Consider the following 22,175-nt stretch of genomic DNA (forward strand, 5'->3'; position numbering starts at 1 on the left):
TGCTTTTTCGAGATTATTAATTATTTCATATCACAATCTTCATAAACAGCCTAGATACGTCTCACTGCTGGGCACAGGCCTCCCCTCAATCACCTCCGGTTGATGAAGCATACTCCACCACGCTGCTCCACTGCGGGCTGGTAGAGGTGTTTTTACGGCTTCTTACTTCTTCAGACAATCAGGTGATTCAAGCCTGAAAAGTCGTTACCAAACAAAGGACAGTCTCCCAAAGAGATTTTGACAATGTTCACATCGAGAATCGAACCCGGACCTCCAGATCATGAGCCTCTAACCACTAGACCACGCAGGCTATTATTAATTAATTACCCAAGGAAAAAGTGTCCTCTGAAACCGAGCACGCGAAGGAAGACGTAATTTTATGGTCCGAGGACTAGAATAGAATAATCATGAAGGCAAGTTTATATTACAGGTGGAGGTTTTATTTGTGAAATGACATATTTAGCTGCATTAAACATCATTACTAAAATTGATAGGGTCCTTTTAAAGTACGCCTCACACAACCAAAGCAGTGGTTGAAAATGCCGTTCGAATCCTGTATGAGTAGGGTCCTGTTAGGTCATCTATCCACGAACTGGCCGCAACTATGTCCAGTTCTGTGTCGAATAAGATATTTAGCACACAGCTGCATTATCTGAGCCTTCCATCATCTCTGACGACACGGAAAAGTAGATCTTGAAACCATATAACAAAATAGTATTTCTTAAAAGCACGTTGACGTAATTTTATTTATAAATATTCAACCTGATCGCGTATTTATACCACTCATTGCCAAACCCGGTTGCATGCAAGTGTCACCAATATTTCATGCTGTTTGATTTGCATTGCGCGGAATTATGATTTTAAATGCTGATAAGATATTATGATAGCGTAAATATGAATACAAGGTTGAAATTGAGATTTTATTGGAAGCTTGTCCAATAAGAACCTTTCGCTAAAGAATTTGCCATTTTATATTTAATTAATAATCAATTTTTTCGTGTAAAGAAACAGAGTTTTACAACAATTATAAAAAAGATCAACTTCTAAAAACCTTGCGAATACTTAAAAAGAAAAAGATTTCAACGAAGGAGGTTAGAACGTGAAGATGAAAAAGGTTATTATTACTTTACAATCTCAAATCAATCTATCGTTTGTATATGCTTATTTACTGTAATAATGGTTCTAAAACTGAATTCTCCTTGTTTCAGACAGAAGTGTCCACATCGGCTACGCGTACGATGTAACGGCGCGAACATAATCGATCGACTGGTTACCTCCCCATTTCAACATGTGCAACTGTCAATAAGTGAAACGGAACCTCGTTTAGTGCATCATTACCTTAATTGCAGCCAAACTGAAAACCTGTTGACTATAGTGAAGTGAAACCTAGTGTTCAATACCGGATTCGCTCAGCCGGACTCATCAATTTGGCAGCATAGCCTTGGTAAGTTTTTTATTAATGTTTTCGAAAATCGATCGATTTAATCCGGAAAAGTTTGCTGGAATAGCTGTGTAGTACGATTGCTTAAATAGTATTATTTGTGCTCATTAAAATTCAGTTGTGTAAAGCGTAGGTAAGTATTACTACACTAGGCGGTGTCAACAAGTTTAAAATGTGGTAATAGTGTACAATGGGGGTAAAATAAATTTATTTCAGTGCGTACTGACTGACTCTTGAATAGATCGGCGCGTTCATGTTTCAGAGTTACGTTACGGATATTGCATCCTAAAGTAGTCTATTAAATGCGTTGATATTTATAGCGGCCGGTATTGAATAGAAATAAATGAGCATTTTTCTGTGCAGTATAAAATAATCACTATAATTTACTAATAAAATGTCAAGTTCAATTAAAAGTGACCTTGTCTGGCATATTACATGGCGAGTCAATCATACACCATGGACATAATGACACAGTAATGACGTGAACACAAATTGCAAATCATTACTCTAAAAAAATATTTAAAAACACCATGTAATTTTATAGAGTAGATATCAAAAAACATAATGGATCTTACAATACGAGTAGATTACATAATAATTATTTCATGCTGTTTTGTTAATTTTTGGCAAAAAAAAACTAAGGTCAAAAGTCGTTTTACTCGCATTAAAGGTACCTAATAAAACTTTAAATCTTACGCAATATATATTTTTTTAATTTGCCCATAAGTACTTCCCGTTTGCAGAGGTGATTTGATCGTTAAATTGCACGATGCTTTAAAAAAAACTTGTCAACATTTCAGGTCAGCATTACTGTCAATCGAAAACTGGATTACGATTACGACAATTAACAAATTAGAGTCATAATCGAGAACTCTATTACGACATCAAAACGTCGTGCTTAGGGTTGTCGATGTAATAGTTGTCACGTTTTATGATTAGACTACTAATGTAGACTTTATACGGGTTATAATCAATAAATCATGTGAATTTCATAAGATCAGATTTAACTACAAATATTATGTGATAATACCAAAAGTTGTGCAATACCTTAAGCTACTTTAAAATTCATCTACGCATGTCTATATCACATTATCAGAAGCAGGGAATAATAGATAGAGTTCTCAAAAGCAGAATTGGCGATTGGTTTCTAAAAACAATTTTAAAAATAACCACTTTTTAAACTCTTGTCTATACAACCCTGCTCTACAGCCGCACTAGTTTTCCCGCGCAAAATAATCATGGCGGCTTCGTAACAGCTGTCATCGTGATGGGGCTATTCCGGCGTCGCATCCGCTCGCCCTTGGGCACACACAATATAATTGCCAAGGTCATAAATAGATGCGTATACTTAAAACACCTTTCCTTGACTTTTTTAGGAACGCGTCTTGAAAATTACTTCCGCAAGCAAGTTGTGGATTAATCGAGAACTGTACTGAACCGAATGTTTTTGTCAACTCCAAATCATTTAAGTACTTATAATGCCATTGATAAAATATATATATATATATATATATATATTATTTACTTATTTATTTATATATATATATATATCACCTAATAAAAAACAATTGAAACATAATAATATTAGAAACGTATCGGTGTAGACTTTTTAATTTTTTCTTTAAAAATAAATAGACGCATCTGCACTCCCAGTACTAAAAGCCTATTGCCTTTTAGTATGCAAGGCTATTGCTTTGCGTACGTAATGGTCTCAGGTGCAGTCGATGGTATTTAATATCCCTACTTTACGGTTAGCTGTACATCGTAAAGATAAGAATTCTGAAGAAAAGAGCTTTCCAGTATGAATGTCTATCGTATAAATTCCTACACATTCATGAATTCTTTACATTTTAGGCCTTTCAATTCAAATACCTCAGAAATAAGTGTCTTTAATAAGTTTTTAATAATAATGTATGTTATTAACTGTAAATTAACGAATTAGTATTCGCATATTTTTACGTCTTACCAATTTGGAAATAATGAAATACATGAGCTTTTACTTTCTTGTTATACGTTTATTCCAAGATTCATAGTTTCTACCAAAAACATGTCATCATCATCTCCCTAGCGTTATCCCGTTTTTCACAATGTCCGCTTACTTAACCTAACATTTGATAGATCTAGAAGAAACACGTGCATAACATTATTGACACTAAAATTACAACTTCACCCATACAGATTTTCAGTTTCGAAACGCACCTTTATGGTGTTAACAAAACGCTCACCACTGTATTTTATTAATTTACAAATATCAGTAAGTAGCTGAAATAAAACGCAAAGGTAGCAAAAGATTGTAAGAAAATTCCGGCGTTTCAATAAGTACATTGAGTTCATTAACCCTAAGGTCTAGGCCTTAGACTTCCTATTGTGCTTATTTTAAAGTGAATTATTGATTGATAGAAAACATCCTGTAAAAAATAAGCAAAATGAAAAACTGTGTCCTGCCTACCGCAGCCCATTGATTTGTCTTAAGCTACCTGCCATTTTACTGGTGCTTATTTCTCGAAATGTCCATAAAACCACTAACAGAAATTTCCAATTACCAATTTGAACAGATTTCCTTATTGGTAACAAGTGACTGCGATTCACAGCTGTGTCAATTTGTGGATTGCAGGAGGAGATTACAGGCTAGGAGTAATGAGTGAAAGGAAATATTCTCCAAATGTATCGTCTGAATATCATATCATATTTGTCAGTCGCGGCTGTAAAAGACCGGACCTGTCAAATGGTAAAACTACAAAATTAAACTATTAGAATGAAAAACTTTCGGAATAAATACATACTTACAAATACGGTTAATTTCAATAGAATATTCAGATATTACCAACACAATGGTCTACAACCAAAATCTATTATATATAATAATAAATAATATCTATTAATATAATAAACATAATCTATTACACCCAATATTATTTACCATTTTTGAGAAAGTAATTATTTTCTTTCAAAGGTTAGAAAAGCGACAGCGATAGTTTTAAAAATATATGGGATAGACAAAAATGACATAAGGTGACACTTCATTCCTATATATTTTTATCACTGTTAGTGCCATTTTTCGTAATCATTTACAAAATGTTGACGTAAGTGGAAATGCACGAACTCTTGATTACTGTAGAAAATCCGATCTTAAAAAAAATCATTACTTTTTAAAAATGGTAAACAATTATGGGTTTAATAGACTTTGGTTGTAGAGCATTGTGTTGGTAATCTGACAATATTCTTGGCCATTCCACTTACCTACGTTAAACATCACACCTGATTTGTCAATTTGTATCTGAAAAGTCGTGATCTCAATATGCGTGTCAAGTTTACCCCCGAGGTTGTGACTGTCATTTTGACAGCACTTGTGTTAGTGACACCTTGACATGGTATGGTCGTATTGTGTACTAATAAGACGATATCTAGTATGAATAGATCGTAAGATGGGATTTTAATATGCTCTCTTTGAAAGTTAATAGCTAAGTGTATCTAGTATGAAAAGAATAGCGCTTTAAGTAGTTGAATGAAATTGTGTGTTGAAAGTGTCAAATTACAATAAAATGCAATATAATTTACATATATTAACTAACTATTTCTATTTCACGGTCAAGAGCACGAATTATGTTTGTACTTAATATAAAAAAGTACGTTTTTTAATCAGTTGATCTAACAGAAAGTTTGGTGAGGTGTGGGTACTTAGTTGCTCGCGAGCGGACCTAATAAGCGCTTCTTTCCGTGTAATTGCTATGGCAGCATACTTCTTCTCCTTGTCGTTTCGATGGCATTCAGATTTTGGCAGCATACTGGCATGACCAAATGAAGAATCAAGTATAAAATTACTTTTGTTCATTTTCTAGATTTTTAAATCAATTTACGACATCACGTTGGAATTTTGATAACTTTTATAACGTGTCAAAATGGCCGAAGGTAAAGCTAAGTGCATGGAAAGCACTGTCGACCCAGTTCCAAACCAAAACCAGTTGTTCTTTACATAATCGACTCTCGCCAACCTGAAAGAGCCTTTTATAAACACATCAGTATTTATTGCACAATTTGACTGAAACTGGTAAACGAGTACCGCCAATTCCGAGAATAAATGTCTGCTTAAATTTTAGTTCTTTAAAGCCGAAAACGGTATTGATAAAGTCCAATACTGTCACATTAATGGTAATAATAGGTATAATAAGATATATTTCACAACTTTTCTCTTAATCTTTGATGAAATAAAAAAAAATCAGCGATAAGCTTTGGATATTATTAAATTGAAACTACGATCAGGTAACAGACACACTACCAATATAAACACTGTTTAAAACAAAAAACGATGTAAAATATTAAAATCAAAATGGCGACATTGTTACAATAAAAAAAACGTAAATAATTCATGACAGTTGCAGCAGTCGATACTTCACGGCTCTAAAACAATTTTCCGAGGCGTTGACCTCGGCTTAGAAATAAATGGAACCAAAATGACTATTGGCGATTAAGCAAAAAACCTTTGCAAATAGTTCCAACGTTCAACGCTCACTTACTTAAAATAGTAAACGCTATTTAAGTGAATTAGTTCGAGTGAACAACTCTATGTATTTATTTCACATTGCGTTTTGTATTTATGGTGCTTTTAACAAGGCAAAAACGCGGTAATGTGTGGTCGTAATAGTTTTAGGAAGCTAAATGTGAATATGACTACGAGTAGTAATAATAAATACATATTATAAACAATTGCTAAATATTAAAGACTCCGTCCTCCAGACAAACTGCATTGTATAAAAAATAAGAAAATAATAATTCCTACTTTCTAAACACTACAAGAAACTCATATCTCTATGAATGTCTCAATAATAAATAGTTTTTTACGGAGTACACTATTTAGCCGGATAACACATACCAGCACATGTATGCACTAAGTAGGTGCGGTTGCTGGTGTGATCGATTACTTTGTATGGAAAAAAAAGTCTGCCACTACCGGTATCGAGATCCACATACCAGGGAGTCAGAAAGTAGTTGGAATCATCCAATAAGGCAGGACGGCTTTCCCAACGCGCGGGCATCGCCTCCGTAACATACCACCACCTGGTCAATATGCCCACTTGAGTATATTATGCTAATGCAACTGCTGCATAATTATGAAACAATTATAGAGATAAAATATCTTGGGAAACTTACAGTACGGTCAAAGCGAATTGTTTATATAGTGTGTTTTCGCTGAAACTTAGTAAGTACATACTATTTATCGTATCCCGTTTTTCACTGGGACCGCTTACCTAACCTGAAGATTTGACAAGTCCGGGTTTCTTTACAGAAGCGACTGCTTATCTGACCTTCCAACCCGCGAAGGGAAACCAGCCCAATACATATTAGGGCACATACCTCCGAAAATGCATTTCTCGGGATTGTGGGTTTCCTTGCGATGTTTTCCTTCACCGCTGAGCACGTGAATTCGAAAACAAATTCAACAATCATTGGTTTAGGCCTTTGCTGCGTTCGAACCTGCTGCTTACTATTATATGTAACTGATTAAAATTATTCCGTGAGTCCGTAAGTTTGGAATGCATGGCACGTTTGAAAAACACGTGACTTACATCGTATGGTCACGGATTCAAATCCCGGGTCGGAATTTGACTTTTTGGACCATAGATAATTGATATCACATGAGTTTTAGGATTTATTTTTTAGGAGGCTAATGGGTCGACCCTTATTACGTAGGACTTAAAAATTTATTACATATCTGCCTAACCCTTCGGGGATATATGCGTGATGCTATGTTATGTTAAAATTAATAATCAAGTCAGTACTATTCGGGTTAACCCAACGTCTTTGGCAGCTGAAACTGTAGCAATATATTTCAAAATAAGCAAGAAAACACTATCAAGAAAAGGCATGCTCGTATTACTGAAAGAATACATAGGCGTCAAATACATAACCTTTTTGCCTTGACGAAGTCGGGTAAAAACAAAAACATCTCATCTCACAAATGTATACGTAAGTAAACCTACGTTACTAATATGTAGTTCAAATATCCAAAACAACGTTAGAAAACTTCTTAACCTCAATAACATCACAATAAATACGTTATCAATTATCACCTTATTACAGTAATACACATCTATAACTATATATAGGTACCCAATAACGCCTTTTACGTGTAGTTCTATTTAGCGAGTTTCACTATCAATTTGCTGCGTTTATGCAAAATATTATGTACTTAGTTTGATGGTGAAATCGCGGGCTCGGGTCATCCCAGGCTCGTGACTAGCTCATCTCTTATATCATCATGTGTTCCTGGTACTTTAATAGTTATAATAATCATTTATCATTACTAACCACCTAAAGGTGGTCCTTAGCTTAAACAAGTTTACTTTATTTATTAAAAGATTATTCTTCTTCTATCGTGTGGGTTGTGAGGAGGGGGGTTATTATTGAGCCGCCAAAGGCCCCTGACATGGCTCATGTAACGATTAAAGATTATAAGTTCCTATCTCACAAAGTAGAAATATTTAGATATAACACAGAAAAACTCTTAAGTACTTACTAAGTAAAAATATATAATTATATCTATATGTTTATCTATAACATCATTGTAAAGTACTTAAATAAAAAAAAATATATTTTCTAATAGATACCCCCAAATACCCCCATACCCCCTAATATTTAAGGTTAATACTTTGTCCTATATAGTGGAACGTAAATGGTACATACATACACAAACTCACGCCTATTTCCCACTGAGGGACGTAGAGACTATGGAATTCCATTTGCTTTGATCCTGACACACTTCTCTTCCTTCCTCCACATTCATCAATCGTTTCATACACGCACGTCGGTACAGAGTAGATCGTACTGAATCTTTTCTTAAGACATCTCCAATTTGGTCAATGTACGTAAATGGACCTCGAGAATACAGATAAACAAATGAAAATCTTTCTAAAATAACAATAATAGAAAATGTCAGAAAACTCTCTACTCGTGTTTATAAGCTTGCACAAAATAGAATGTCATTGGATATTTTCCACTGCAAACACGCGAGATGGGTTTCTGCATCTCAGTCAATATTGGTCGGTTATCAACACTAGTTTGTGAAGCGTCTCGTAGAAAGCGAGTGGGTTCATTAGCGGGTGTGGTATGTAACCGAATCACTTTTACTGAAGCCTTCTGTGATCGTAACGAGCGATTGTACTTGCCAGTTGTACTGACTAGGAACCGATTGCCAGACATTAATCATTACGAGAAACAATGATTTTTACTTCGATAATGATGTAGTTTTGGGAGAGATTTTTAGAACATTAGAACATTCTTAGTTTACAACTTTCACTAACGGGATTCAAACATTTCCAAATCAAATATCGTGTCATGTACATAGCAGGTGGTATACTTTATAATAGCAGCTTCCGTGGTCTAGTGGCTAGAGCATTGGACTTACGATCGGAGGTCTGGATTTGATTCCCGATGAATCTGTCGAAAATCACTTTGTGAGACTCCTTTGTATGTCTAGGACCAGGACATTGAAGGCCGATATTACCAGGTTGTCCGAAAAAGATAGTAAGAGCACGTGATGATTATTTATGATTCAAACATGAATTCAGAAACAAATTCAACAATCATTGGTTTTGGCCTGTGCTGGAATCGAACCTGCGACCTCAAAGTGACAGGCAAGTGTTCTACCAACCGGGCTATCACCAATACTTGTGTTTATGATAAAAATTTATCTAAGTACCTTAAAACAAGTTTAGCATGAAATAAAACCGTAATTACATACATTATGTGGACTTACTGAAATACGCTAATTATACGTTTCAAAGTTAAGTAAAACAATTAATTACATGTACTTACTAGTTACTCACACGAATAAGTTGCACATATTTGACTGAATGGATTTATTACACGGCTTTCCGTTTCGCCAAAAAGACGGAATGCGCTGCGTTTTGAAAGAAAAGATGGTTGTTGCAAGGATACGTGTTTTAAAAAATCAAATTGGAATTCTATTCATTCGGTTTTCAAGTTTGAATGAATAAAAGTAGACTTAAGTGTAAGTGGTAGGGTTGGAAGAGGAAGGCCTAGGCATACACCGTCCGCCTGGGAGTCGCGGAAGTATGCGGGCGCGTCCCCGTGGCTCCCACTCAGGCGGCAAGACGAACACCGTTGGGTTTTAGTGGGTAGGCGGGATACTTGAGATCCTGGAATCCCACATAACCCGCTGTCATCCCCATGGCGGCGGGTATGCGTAAATGCATTTCCCAACGTTAAAAAAAAAAACAAAAAAAAGGCATACACACCGTGCTCCCGCGGTGGGAGGGTATGCGGTAGGCATTTCCCCTCGATAAAAAAAAGCATACGCATACAGGATGTTTAAAAGAAAGGTCATGAAAGGTCAAGCATGCATGAAGTCTTTGATGACATACTAGAACATACATAAGATATGTATTTATTTTAAAGTCTTGCTTTAGATCATCATCAATAATGATGATATCAGCCGTACGACGCCCACTACTGGGCATAGGCGACGACGATCGGTCTTGCACTGCCCGATCGTCCACCAGGGGCCTGTTTAATAAAACTTACAATTGTAAATTACAACGACAATTTGATGTTCATTACGTAGCTAATATCAAACTGCAAAATATTCGTGATCACACACTCCGCAATGTACATCAAATTGTCATTGTAATTTACAATTGTAAGTTTTATTAAACAGGCCCCAGATCGTCGGTCTTGCTTTAGATATAAACTCCTAAAACATAAACAAGGCTACAGACTGCCGCATTTGTGTGTTAAAATAAATGATGAGGCGCTAAATTATCAGTTGTCAGAAACAACGCAATAACATAAACAAATTACAACTATATTATGTGTCTTATTTAGTATACATATATATTATCTGTCTCTGTTTACCGGACACGAGAGCGACTTTATGAGTATGAATTCATGGTTGGGGCATAGATAATACATATCACGTAGACTCCAGGATTTGTGGCCGGTTAATGGCAATAGACTCGCCCTCCATTATACATATTTCTCAAAAAGAAGACGTGGTACACAGAGTAACATTAGTAGTTTATCTAGAAAAACACAGTATGCTCTGTCTCCTATACTAGGAATAAACCTGTATCTTGGGAGACAGTAATTTGAATTAAACATAGCTGGCGTGGCGAGGAGTGGGTATATACAGGACTCTCATGACTTCTCCGACAGGAAAATCCACTTGATATCGACTCAGAATCATGGTCTGAATCATCCACCTACCACCCATACCTACTTGTATGGCTACTGTATGTACTTGTATGGGGTGTTAGTGACATCGTAACGAAAACTTTTGAGTGATGAATCATGCCATGATTCTGAGTTGATATCAAGTGGAATTTTCGATCGCTAAGTATGGAACGGAAAATAATTTCAAAAAACACAAAAATTTCATGAATTTTCCGACAGGTAATTCCACTTAATATCACTTCAGAATCATGGTCTGAATCATCCCCCTCAGTATTCGTTACGGTGTCACTAACAACCATACCTAATTGTATGGCTACATGTATGTACTGGTACGGGGTGTAAGTGACATCGTAACGAATACTGAGGGGGATGATTCAGATCATTATTCTGAGTTAATATCAAGTGGAATTGTCGATCGTAAAAGTATAGAATTGAAAATAATTAAAAAAAAACTAAAAAAAATCATGAATTTTGCAACGGAAACTTCCACTTAATATTAACTCAGAATCATGGTCTGAATCATCCCTCTCAGTATTCGTTACGATGTCACTAACACCCTTTATACTATAGTCCTCTGCCTATACATTCAGGGATATGTTATTAAGAACAAATTGGCAAGCTTGTCAAGTCAAACAGTGCATTAACCTTGCATATTCAATAAACACATTTACGAAGCCAGCCGGAACTATCGAACGAATCGACGGTTTTGCTCACTTATCTCTTATTTGTTTTTTTACAAAATGTTTTTACCGATCCGTTCACTGATACAAAGCTTTCTCGAGATACTGTAATTAAATAACAGTCTGTTCTTGTTACATTACGATACAGCTTTAGATTACAACATGGTATCAATGGTGTACATGCTTCAACACAGTGGCGACTGAAGATTGTAATAAACTTGCGTTTTGTGAGTAAACTTGTGTCGTGTAGGGTTACGTTAGAATTAACGGGCAAAGTTTTTTTTTAATGACGAAGCAGTTGAAGTTAAAAAGGGACGGGAATAAACTTGGTCACCATAATGCATGTTATTGGATACATAAGTCATAACGCAGCAATATAGCACGGATATATGTACTGAGCCGTGCTATATTATACATGTAAATTAATATAAGTAAAGCTTACCAAACTCTCACTCTATATCTACAAGTAAAGTAAAGTAAAAAAAAGTAAAGTAAAGTGAGAGTTTGGTAATCTTTACTTCTTCTTCTTCTTCCAGTGCCTATGTCCATTACTGAACGTTGGCCGCCAGCTTTGAGAACTCTTATCTGTCAGACGCAAGACAAAACAGCTGTTCTACAGTTATAACGCCGGTCCATTCGCGGATGTTCCGCAGCCACGACTTCTTCCTCCTCCCTCGATCTTTACTTATATTCACTTAAATGTATAATGTTGGATATCTGCGTACATCGATATGCACATGTAAAATTATCAAGGCAAGGAATTTTATCTCTCATATAAGTAAGATAAAATCGACAAATAGGGCAGTGGTCTCTTTCTTGCCTTCCGCCCCGGGGAACTACTAATTCTGACGTGAGTGGGATGACGCCCAGAGTAGTCTATTTCAAAGCTGTCCTCCGCCTCTGAATAGTACTCACAGTTACTGCTGCCCTCTGAAGATAAAATCAAATGACTGAATTTATCTGTTCCTCACGAGAGATAACACAGCTTTATTCGTCCCACTGCTGGGCACAGGCCTCCACTTACCGGATGGGGTATGGAGTATTCTCCACCTCGCTACTTCAGAAATGTCACGGCTTAATAAAATAATGAATCATTCAACGTATGAAACAAAGAAAGAAGTGCATTTCTTTGCGACAATGATAATCATACAGACGTATGAGGGATTACATTTGCCATCCTTTCCTCTAATGAATAGTTTTCTCAATATAATTTCAACTAAACCTAATCATGTTTGTTTTCTCAATCACCTTATTTCAATCAACACACGCTCAATCTCCATCAATCATTTCAATTTAGTAATTGACTGTATAATGAGCAGCCAATGATCTCCATGTTGCGAGGTTTGTGATGTAAATGGCAAGTGAACTTTCTACTACACGTGATAAGTATAGGGTATAACTAGATCTACCACTAGGTACATAAATGTAATTAGTGTCATTTAAATAAAATTAATGTTTATTTCTCTCACTAGCTTAGAACTTGAGTACAATATCCAATGTATACAGGTACAGGTTAATAAAGCAGGCGAGAGACTGGTGTCTGTGATAGGCGTAGGCCTGTGTTACAGATCACCAGGCCCCAACCTTCGGACATTACGGAATAAATAATATGCTTATACAGCGAGCTAATACTTTATACGAGAAAGAACATTTTATACAAGAAAAAAAAATAGAAAAGAAGAAAAAAAAATAATAATAATAACTCCTTATTTTCATATTAACTCCTTGAAACTTGCAAATATCTTTCTTCCAAATAATTTATTTACATTTCAGAAATTCACAGCCTCCATGGTCACGTGGTTACAGCGCCTATACATAACATAAACATAAACAGCCTATATACGTCCCACTGCTGGGCACAGGCCTCCCCTCAATCAAACGGAGGGTTTCTGTGGGGTGCTCTTTCTATATTTGCATTTAAATAATTTATCTTTGCCGCAGTAAAATATTCTATTATAGTCACGCTTAATTTAGTGGTAGTTTTTTTTCTAACACATGCAACAGCCCCATAGCCTTCCATGTTAAAAACCAATATATATCAATCCATTTACCACGAAACCACTCCACTTTTAACCATTAATAAATTAGTATAATACTAAGGTAAAGGAGGTATCTAGTCTAGGAAAGGATTAAACGAGTGCGGAAATTGTTGTCCAAGGCTGTCTTATTTCCTTTCAAGATATTATTAGACAAAGAATCATTTACTTACATACTATAATTAATAAGATACATAACTACACGTATCCTAATGTTGATGAGAGTGCTCTAAACTAGCGAGCATGCATGAAGTGTTTCATAAGAATGGAAGGAGCGAAAGTGGTGTCAGGATCGTAGTAAATGGAATTCCATCGTCTCTGCCTACCCCAAATGTATGTATGTATGTAAAGTTCATGATAAGTCCAGATCAGATCTGTGATACAAAAGTGTGTAGGCATAAAAAAAAATCAAAACATCATTTATTTCAGACATGATGGTCCATATTACATTAATTAATTAATTACACACTTAAAAAAATAAAAAAAAGATTAAAACCAAAATTAAAATACAATAAAATTAAAATTACTAGTAGTTTTTGTTTGCCAGTAAATGCATCATACAACAATGGCGCATGTACTGACAGTCAAATCTACTCGCAAACACGCTCAGGATGCTGCTGGGGCTGGCCCGCACCCTGCACACCAATGACGTGCTGCGTTTCCGCATAGAATAAGAAAATAAGAAATAAGTACGCTTACGACCAGCGTCTGAGCTAGGTTTACCTCAACCCCCCCCCCCCCCCCCCCCCCCCCCCCCCACCCCACCCCTCCCTGAACATAGTTTAGAAATTAATCGTATGGCATCAGACGTCACACACACAGACTCATGTGTACAATAACGTCAATGTGTGGTGTCTGTGTAAAACGCGGTTGTTTGTATGAAGTGTCCGGGGTGTGGTGTAGGTAAGGACATACAAGTATTTGTTTGTTTAAAAGGTACACACAAAAGGAAATAATTATAACATGTAGAAAAATGTTACAAATATGGGTAATAACTAGATTGAAATCCAAAACCCGTGTAACCACGGCATGAGTACTTAATTAAGTATATTACGTATACATTTAGTTACTTCAACAAAAACACATTCTGGGGCATCGATTCCTAGACATTGCACCATGGGGATAATCTTCGAGTGTTCAACAAATCAACCTAAGTGTGATTTTAGTTTTTTATTTTTGACGTGACTTATTGTAGATTTGCCGCAGATGGCATTAACTACTTGGCCGGAAACTACTTGGCCGGAAAAAGTGATTTTAGTGAAACGCATAATTAGTACAAGAAAAGTAATTAAACATCCAATGTCCGAGTGTTTGTAACCGAACGCCTACTTCCCGTAGGCAGAGACTATGGATTGCGATCAAGTGATTTAATTATATTATCTGGGGCCTGTTTAATAAAATTTACAATTGTAAATTAAGTACTAATAAATAAATGTAAATTATTAATTATTTTTAGTTTTTATGAGAGATGTACATTGCGGAGTTTGTGATCACAAATATTTTGTAGTTTCATATTAGCTACGTAATGAGCACCAAATTGTCGTTGTAATTTACAATTGTAAAGTTTATTAAACAGGCCCATGGTCTTATAAAGGAAGCTACGGTCTTGTGTTCCTGTGTTACTCTAAGTTAAACACTAAGGCTTGAAGATCATCTCTCTAACGCAATCCCGTTTTTACAAAAAAAAACGGGAAAGAACGTAATAACGCTTGAAATGGTGATTTATAAAAAAAACCTATTCTTTTTTATAGATTTTTTATCTGTTCTTCTTTATAATCGCCTAATCACTTCATCTAATTCTTTAAGCAAGTACTTGGGTTCAGGTAGTACAGGTCGTTGGCCATGGTTTTTGGGTCTAATTTTGATTGTAGACTGATAAATAATAGCGATGAGATGATATAAAACAAATTAATATTTCTTGTAGAGTCAGAACAGAGAATAGTTATTTTAATTTTAAAGATAACATCTAATAAAGTTGAGTCTACCCTGTAAGTAAGTCATTATTAAGATGTATTATTGTTCGTGACACTTAACTTTTTTTTAATTGACCCAAAAGCTGATTTGGTTCTTTGGCACACCCTTCATACAAAACACCTCGTTTTACGCATCTGTGTGTGTGACGCCTATACGATTGAAGACTAAAGTAAGACCGAGGGGGGTGAGGTAAACTTAACTCAGCCGCTAGCGGGGAGCGGAGAGTTGCCGTTCTTTACGTAATTATTATTCCTTATTCTGTCTCTGGTTAACTTCTCCATACAAAAGACATCAACGACGTACTTAAGCGGTATTTTTTTTCTTAGAATATTTGTATGGTATATGGAAACGTATTATTTTAATGTAGTATTATTTCTTTGTTGATCGTTTCCTGAATCTCGGAATAAATCCGTAAAAGGAAACGCCTTTTGATTTGAATCTAACCAGACATTTCCGTGTATAGGCACTACACCTGCATCCATATATTGTACTGGCTTTTTCTTGTCTATCTATGGCATAGAATTATAGTATTTCTCATACACTCTTAACTTATTTTATTTCACGTTTTATTGTACAAAGAAACAAAGACATAATCAGACACTGAACAGACAAATGGTTCAACTTATTTCTAATAGAAATCTCTTCCAGCAGTCTGGTAACGGGACAGTCTCAAACCAGGAGAGCTCTCTCACTTTTAGAGTAACTTTTAATGTAAATAATCGATAATAACTCATTAAATCGACCGGCAATTTAAACATCGATAAATTTGACGACAAGTGCTGTACCAAAAGTGTATCTATTTAAATATACATAAAAACAAAATATTATTACCTTCAATTTTGGCATGTGGATAATAGCATAATAACATTGTATAGACTGATGACTATTTCATTATAAAACAATTGTTAGTAAGTACTATTTTTGGGTCAAGACTTTCTTGACCCAAAAATAGTACACTGACACAATAATAATTCTTACTTCACTAACATTATTTCTAACGAATTCCTACAAAAAGCAATAAAATCCCCGCCACAGCACTAGTACGCGTAATTGCTATGATGTTAACATAGATAAACATGTCGTTAAGGTGTTGGCATTGGATCTATGTCGAAACGAACAGGTTGTCAAACATAACGAGCGCATATCATGCGGATAATATGTGCTGCAATACTCTATCTATGCAATGTCATATGTGTAGGACCTACCAATCTACACTGGTCCTGATTCTTGTAGACACCTGGAGGATATATTATCTTTTAAGTAAGGACAAAATTTGGAGTTCTACCTGTCATTTTCTTATCCGCTGAAAAGGAACGGGATGGATAATCATCCATCCATCTGTTAATCAACAGCTGTTCGTTTTGAAATGAATGAGTGATTGAATGAATTACTCTGACGAATCAAATATGTTATCATCAATGTGACTGGGATGATAAAATAGAGTTTAATTTCTACCTATTTAATTATGCGTCTCCAAATATAATTTAAATAAAAATATATATTTTTCTTTTTTTGGAAGAGTAGCTGACAAAATAATTATATCGTGTCGGTATTTCTTCCAAACTGTATATAAAATACCCAGTAACATAAAGAAATCTACGTTATTTTATAAAAAAAAATCTTTATTGTTAGTAAAACTACATATTTATACTTAGCCGCCCGATTCACGTAAAATTGTGTATGTAGAATTTAAAAATAAAAGTAGTAAACGTAACTGAATTTCTTAATACAGTAACTTACCTTGCAATTTTACATACACACAAACATGTTAGACAATACTCTTGTGTGGCCAAATTGGCCAAACTATCTTAATAGGTATAAAATCACGTTGTTCCTCTCAATAAAATGGTTATGTACAAATATTGACACACACAACACCACACACTCTTTGGTCAAGGCAAGGAAACCGACTAAAAGTCAAACTGTTATTTTCCATTTTACGGTCACGAGTACTAATATATAACTTTGAGCCCATATCACATTAACTTTTTTGACAAATTAAACCGTAAGTCTGATTAAATGTCAAATATGATAGTGCGACAGGGTTCTAAAGTGGGTACATGATATTGCTTATGACTGTATTACGTATCCGCGTGGACCTGCGTTTCTAATTCACGAATTTACATGACAATTATAAACATAGATAGGTATATACTTATCTACGTAACAATTTTAGATATACATATATACTTGATTACATTACGTGTGCATTATTTGTTTTTCTTCATTTACAGATCTGCATCGGACACGTTCATCTATTCTAAACACACACAAAATCACATAATATGTAAGTACACATAGATTACTCTGCAAATCGTTTGCGATGTAAGCACTATTGAAATTACACTATTGACATAAATACTGAATACAACATGTGCAAAAACAGAGATGACTTTTATGTACTTCCATCACGTCTGTTAGAAGTAGACAGAGCCTGCAAACACAGCCTACGTATATACAGCATAATCAGCCTATATACGGCCCATTTCTGGGCATAAGCTTCCTCGTTAGCAGCTAAAATAAATAATTTTCTTTCATAGTTATGGTGAACTTAAACTTTTTGTCTGTCTATGGCCATAATTATTCAACACAAAAATCACTGCATTACAGTATACATTGTATGGATTTTATTATATGAAAAATTCCAAATCGTCTGTTTTTTTTTTAACTCACTCAACTGGTCTCTACTTAATACATATATAATCACATAAAAACAACACAGACATCGTTATAGAAACGGAAAGTGCGTCGTGGGCAGACGGCCGTGAGACACCGCCCGCGGGCACATTTCACATGCGCTTGCGCAGGCTAGTCGCAGGCACTGGTGAAAACAACCTGACGGTCATAGGTAGGATAGGTCGTGTTTATAATACGACGTTAGATAGTCATGTAAATTGTATTAAAGGTCTTTTTATGCGTATTGTGGATTTTGCAGTATAATAATAGCATGTAGTTATTATGACTCCAATGTGTTTGCGTGGTTCTTTGTGATAAGTAGGTAAAATCAGATTGTTTGTTAAGTGAAACGTGATTCACATCGTGATCATAAACAATTATTTAAATAAATAGTTTGAATGTATATAAGTACCTACCTAAGTTTTGATAAAAAAATATAATACTCGTATTACGAAGGTGTACGTACGAACCTTTCTGGTTCTTGTTACACTTTTTTTTATTTATTATGTGTTATGTGTATATGTTTGCATAAGTAATAAATAAAAAAAAGTTAAATATTGACAAAAAAATATTTATCGCACAAGTCTTAGACCCAGAAGGATGTACCTACATTGACCAAATTGGAGATGTCCTTAGAAAAGGTTCAGTACTATCTACTCTGAACCGGCGTGCGTGTATGGAACGATTGATGAATGTGGAGGAAGGAAGGAATTCCATAGTCTCTGCTTACCCCGATGGGAAATAGGCGTGAGTTTATGTATGTATGTGTCCACTACAGATCATACAAGATAGGATAAATTGGTACGTTAGCGCCCAAATGTCCGATCAATGGTTATTACTGCAAATTCCAATATCAAAAGTAACTACTTATTAGTGCATTAGTTGATTTCTATTATTACTGGGTGAGAGCCCTCAGTGTTCCCCATTTGTCCGGGCAAGTACTTAATACCCTCTGAAACAAACTTACAATAAAGTCACATCAATATAAAACCAAAAAGAAAACTGTGTGTTGTCTATATATTTTATTTTATTTTATTTACGTTATTACTCCAATAACCTATTACTATAACCTAACCTAAGCTATCATTATTTGTACCATTTGCTGTTGAAACGATGGGACCATTTGACCCGGAGACAAAAAGTTTCATTAAGGACCTTTCGAAGCGTCTCGTTGAGGCGACGCACGACCCGAGGGCTGGCAGCTATTTTTGTGAAAGGGTTAATTTTAGCTGTTCAAAAATCAAATGCAGCCGGTCTTTTGGGCACATTGCCTCGGTGTGATGCTTTGGAGGAGTTTTTCTATTTTTAGATAACTGTATGTTGGTTTGTGTTTAACAACATACATAACATAACATAACGTAAATAGCCTATATACGTCCCACTGCTGGGCACAGGCCTCCCCTCAAACAACCGGAGGAGGTACGGAGCATGCTCCACCACGCTGCTCCACTGCGGGTTGGTGGTTTTTTTTTTGTGTTTTACAAATAGTTAATGTTTTATTTCAAAACGCGTAAATGTTCCAATAAGAATTCCAATTACAAATAAAAATATTTTCGTATCCTAACATCCAATGAAGGTACAGAGCTTTCAAGTAACAAAGCTGCAATCACAAAGCAAAATGATCTGTATCATAGATCGAGCCGCACTTCTTACAATGGATGGCGGTTACTTGTCGATGTAACCGCCGCATCCGCCGGAAGTAACGGTACAGTCGCGTGCAAGTACTAGGGATGCCAGACGACAGAAAAGACTGAACATTTAAAATACACAACACATAACATAACTCATCCTGTATACCCGAAGGGTAAGCAGAGGTTTATAGGATGCACTCCTCGCCAGCTACGTTCAAGTCCCATGTAATAGAGGCGAGCTTATTGCCATTAACAAAAGGGGGCAAGGACAAAAATCCTGAAAACCACGTGACATAAGATATCTATGATCCAAACATGAATTCAAATTCATAACACATAAAACATAAATAGCCTATATGCGCCACAATGCTGGGCATAGGCCTCTTGAAAAAAATAAACATAAATTTAAATTCAGTGGCTTAGATACCGAGCAGGGATAAAAAAATACGATTCGAAAAAATCATAACTGTTGCTCCTGTTCTAATTATCTGTAAATGTTTTTATCTAGGCAATAGTGCTAATTCCTGTACACACCATCTAATTTTATTTTAAGTTATATCTGTCATTTTCTTATGCGCTGAAAAAGAAAGGGGCACACGTCAATTTTAGGCAGAAATCTAAAACAACCCTCTAAAAATTTTAATTGCTTCGGCCAATAACTCAACATAATTAAGTTGACAGCTCACTTCAAACGGGTTGCATACCAGAGATACCTATTTGATTCGCTCGGGTTATTCATTCATTAACTCATTCGTTTTAAAATTAAGAGTTGTCAGTCATCCGTCCCTTTCCTTTTCGGCGGATTAGAAAATGACGGGTATAACTTAAAATAAAATTAGGAGGTGTGTGCAGGATTCGGGGCCATTATGCAATTAAATGCTTACCCGTTTGAAAAAATATATTGCCCTCGACTCTGGCAACCCTAGCAGCGGCACATCAAAGTCATCGTCCACATGATCGCAGCGATTGAAAGACAATCGCGTTGCGAATTACTAATTTGAGACTTGAATTTGTGATTGAATTTTGTCTTGGGTGGTACCGAGAGTTTCATTCGGTCATTCTTCATTCACGTGAAATGATTTGACCATATATAAGCTACATTACTGCGAACTTTCATCAAAATCTGTTCAGTAGTTTTTGCGTTAAAGAGTAACAAACATCAGTACATCCTCACAAATTTTCGCGTTTATAATATTATTAATTTGTATGCCTATATTTGGCGGGGTGTACTGATAATACTTCAATATAATTGTAATCGAACATTATAACGTACATTCTTCATCAATCATTGGTTCATGACGGAGCTCTACAACCTAGGGGTCAGGGTTATTAGCCACCAAAGGCTCCTGACTTGACATCACATCACTGTGTTAAAATTCACTTTCAACTAAGGGACTCTTTTGCCGTCCGTCATAAATCTATGTTCATGACCTATACCGCCGCTGGAGCACTCTTATTGTATTTCACACGGCAAATAACAACAAATCACCATTAACTTGATATATGGTTACAACAATGGTTCTCAATTGATATAAGCTCGATCATCCAGTATGATCATACGACCTTCCCTTTGATTGAAACTGATCGAATGATACATTGGACAACATTGAGAATTAATAACCAAAGAAACTTCATCATCATTAGTTTAAGAGCCACGCTCTTGTCGATGCAGCATTCTCTATTATGATTATTGATTATCAAATTCCAATTCTTTCACTTCCTTATACGACACGACGTAACTTGACGCTTTTACTTTAATCTATTCCATTTAAACTCTTCCTGTGCCCCGTTTATCAAATCTTACAAGCAAATTTCCTTGTAAAATTTTTCATTATTGACAAATACTTAAATTACATGTTACAAATGTCAATACTTATTTCACAAGTATATTTTACAATACCACTACTTTTTTTGATGGACGTAATTTACACATACTTGTAACTTGTAGCTTGTGAACATGTAGACTTGTAAGTCTTGTCTTCCCCTTCCTCTGTTTCCGTGTAGCAACAAAAACTTGCGTAACCAAATTTATGACCAATTGGATAATATCAAGTGAAACTTAAGCATTGTTTTATCTAGTTTAAAACTTTCTTTTAAAGACTTACAGGTGTTTTACTTAAGGCGTTGATTGAACTACAATAATAATCATCTTGTAAAGATAATCTTCGATCTTAAAAGGCGAAGTAATACAAAACATCCGATTAAACTCTCTCTTTGTAATAATTGAATCTGTTTTTGGTAATAATAATAAGACTTTTAATCAAATAAATCTTTACAAATGCATTTCGAAAGTTGAGATGATTTCTAGTAGTTTCATTACGCAACCTCTGAAATGGTTCTTAATATAGTACTACTATGTGCCATAAAAACATAAACGCCTTTGGCGGCTCAATAATAACCCTGACACCAGGGTTGATGGGGTTGGTAAATCACCTCACAACCCACACGATAGAAGAAAAAGATTACATAAAGTTTTCCAAAAGCTCATTCGTTTCTGATCTTTGCAAATATTTGCGCAACGTTCTCAATACTTACCTGCTTCTATTCT

At 35.5% G+C, this 22,175-nt stretch overlaps 1 protein-coding gene across 2 annotated transcripts in view; it reads left to right on the plus strand.

Moving 5' to 3' along the window:
* Nucleotides 1-22,175, plus strand: part of LOC126382055 (reticulon-4-like) — a 96,526-nt gene that overhangs the window by 22,985 nt on the left and 51,366 nt on the right. Inside the window, exons 2-3 of one of the 2 annotated variants that reach the window (XM_050031742.1) lie at nt 1,209-1,444; nt 17,555-17,607. The gene's annotated coding sequence lies outside the window, so the exon portion shown is untranslated. The remainder of the gene's footprint in view (nt 1-1,208; nt 1,445-17,554; nt 17,608-22,175) is intronic. The other variant, XM_050031743.1, reaches the window with a different exon arrangement.

This window comes from Pectinophora gossypiella, chromosome 3, assembly GCF_024362695.1.
Source record: "Pectinophora gossypiella chromosome 3, ilPecGoss1.1, whole genome shotgun sequence".
Classification (NCBI taxonomy): Eukaryota; Metazoa; Arthropoda; class Insecta; order Lepidoptera; family Gelechiidae; genus Pectinophora; species Pectinophora gossypiella.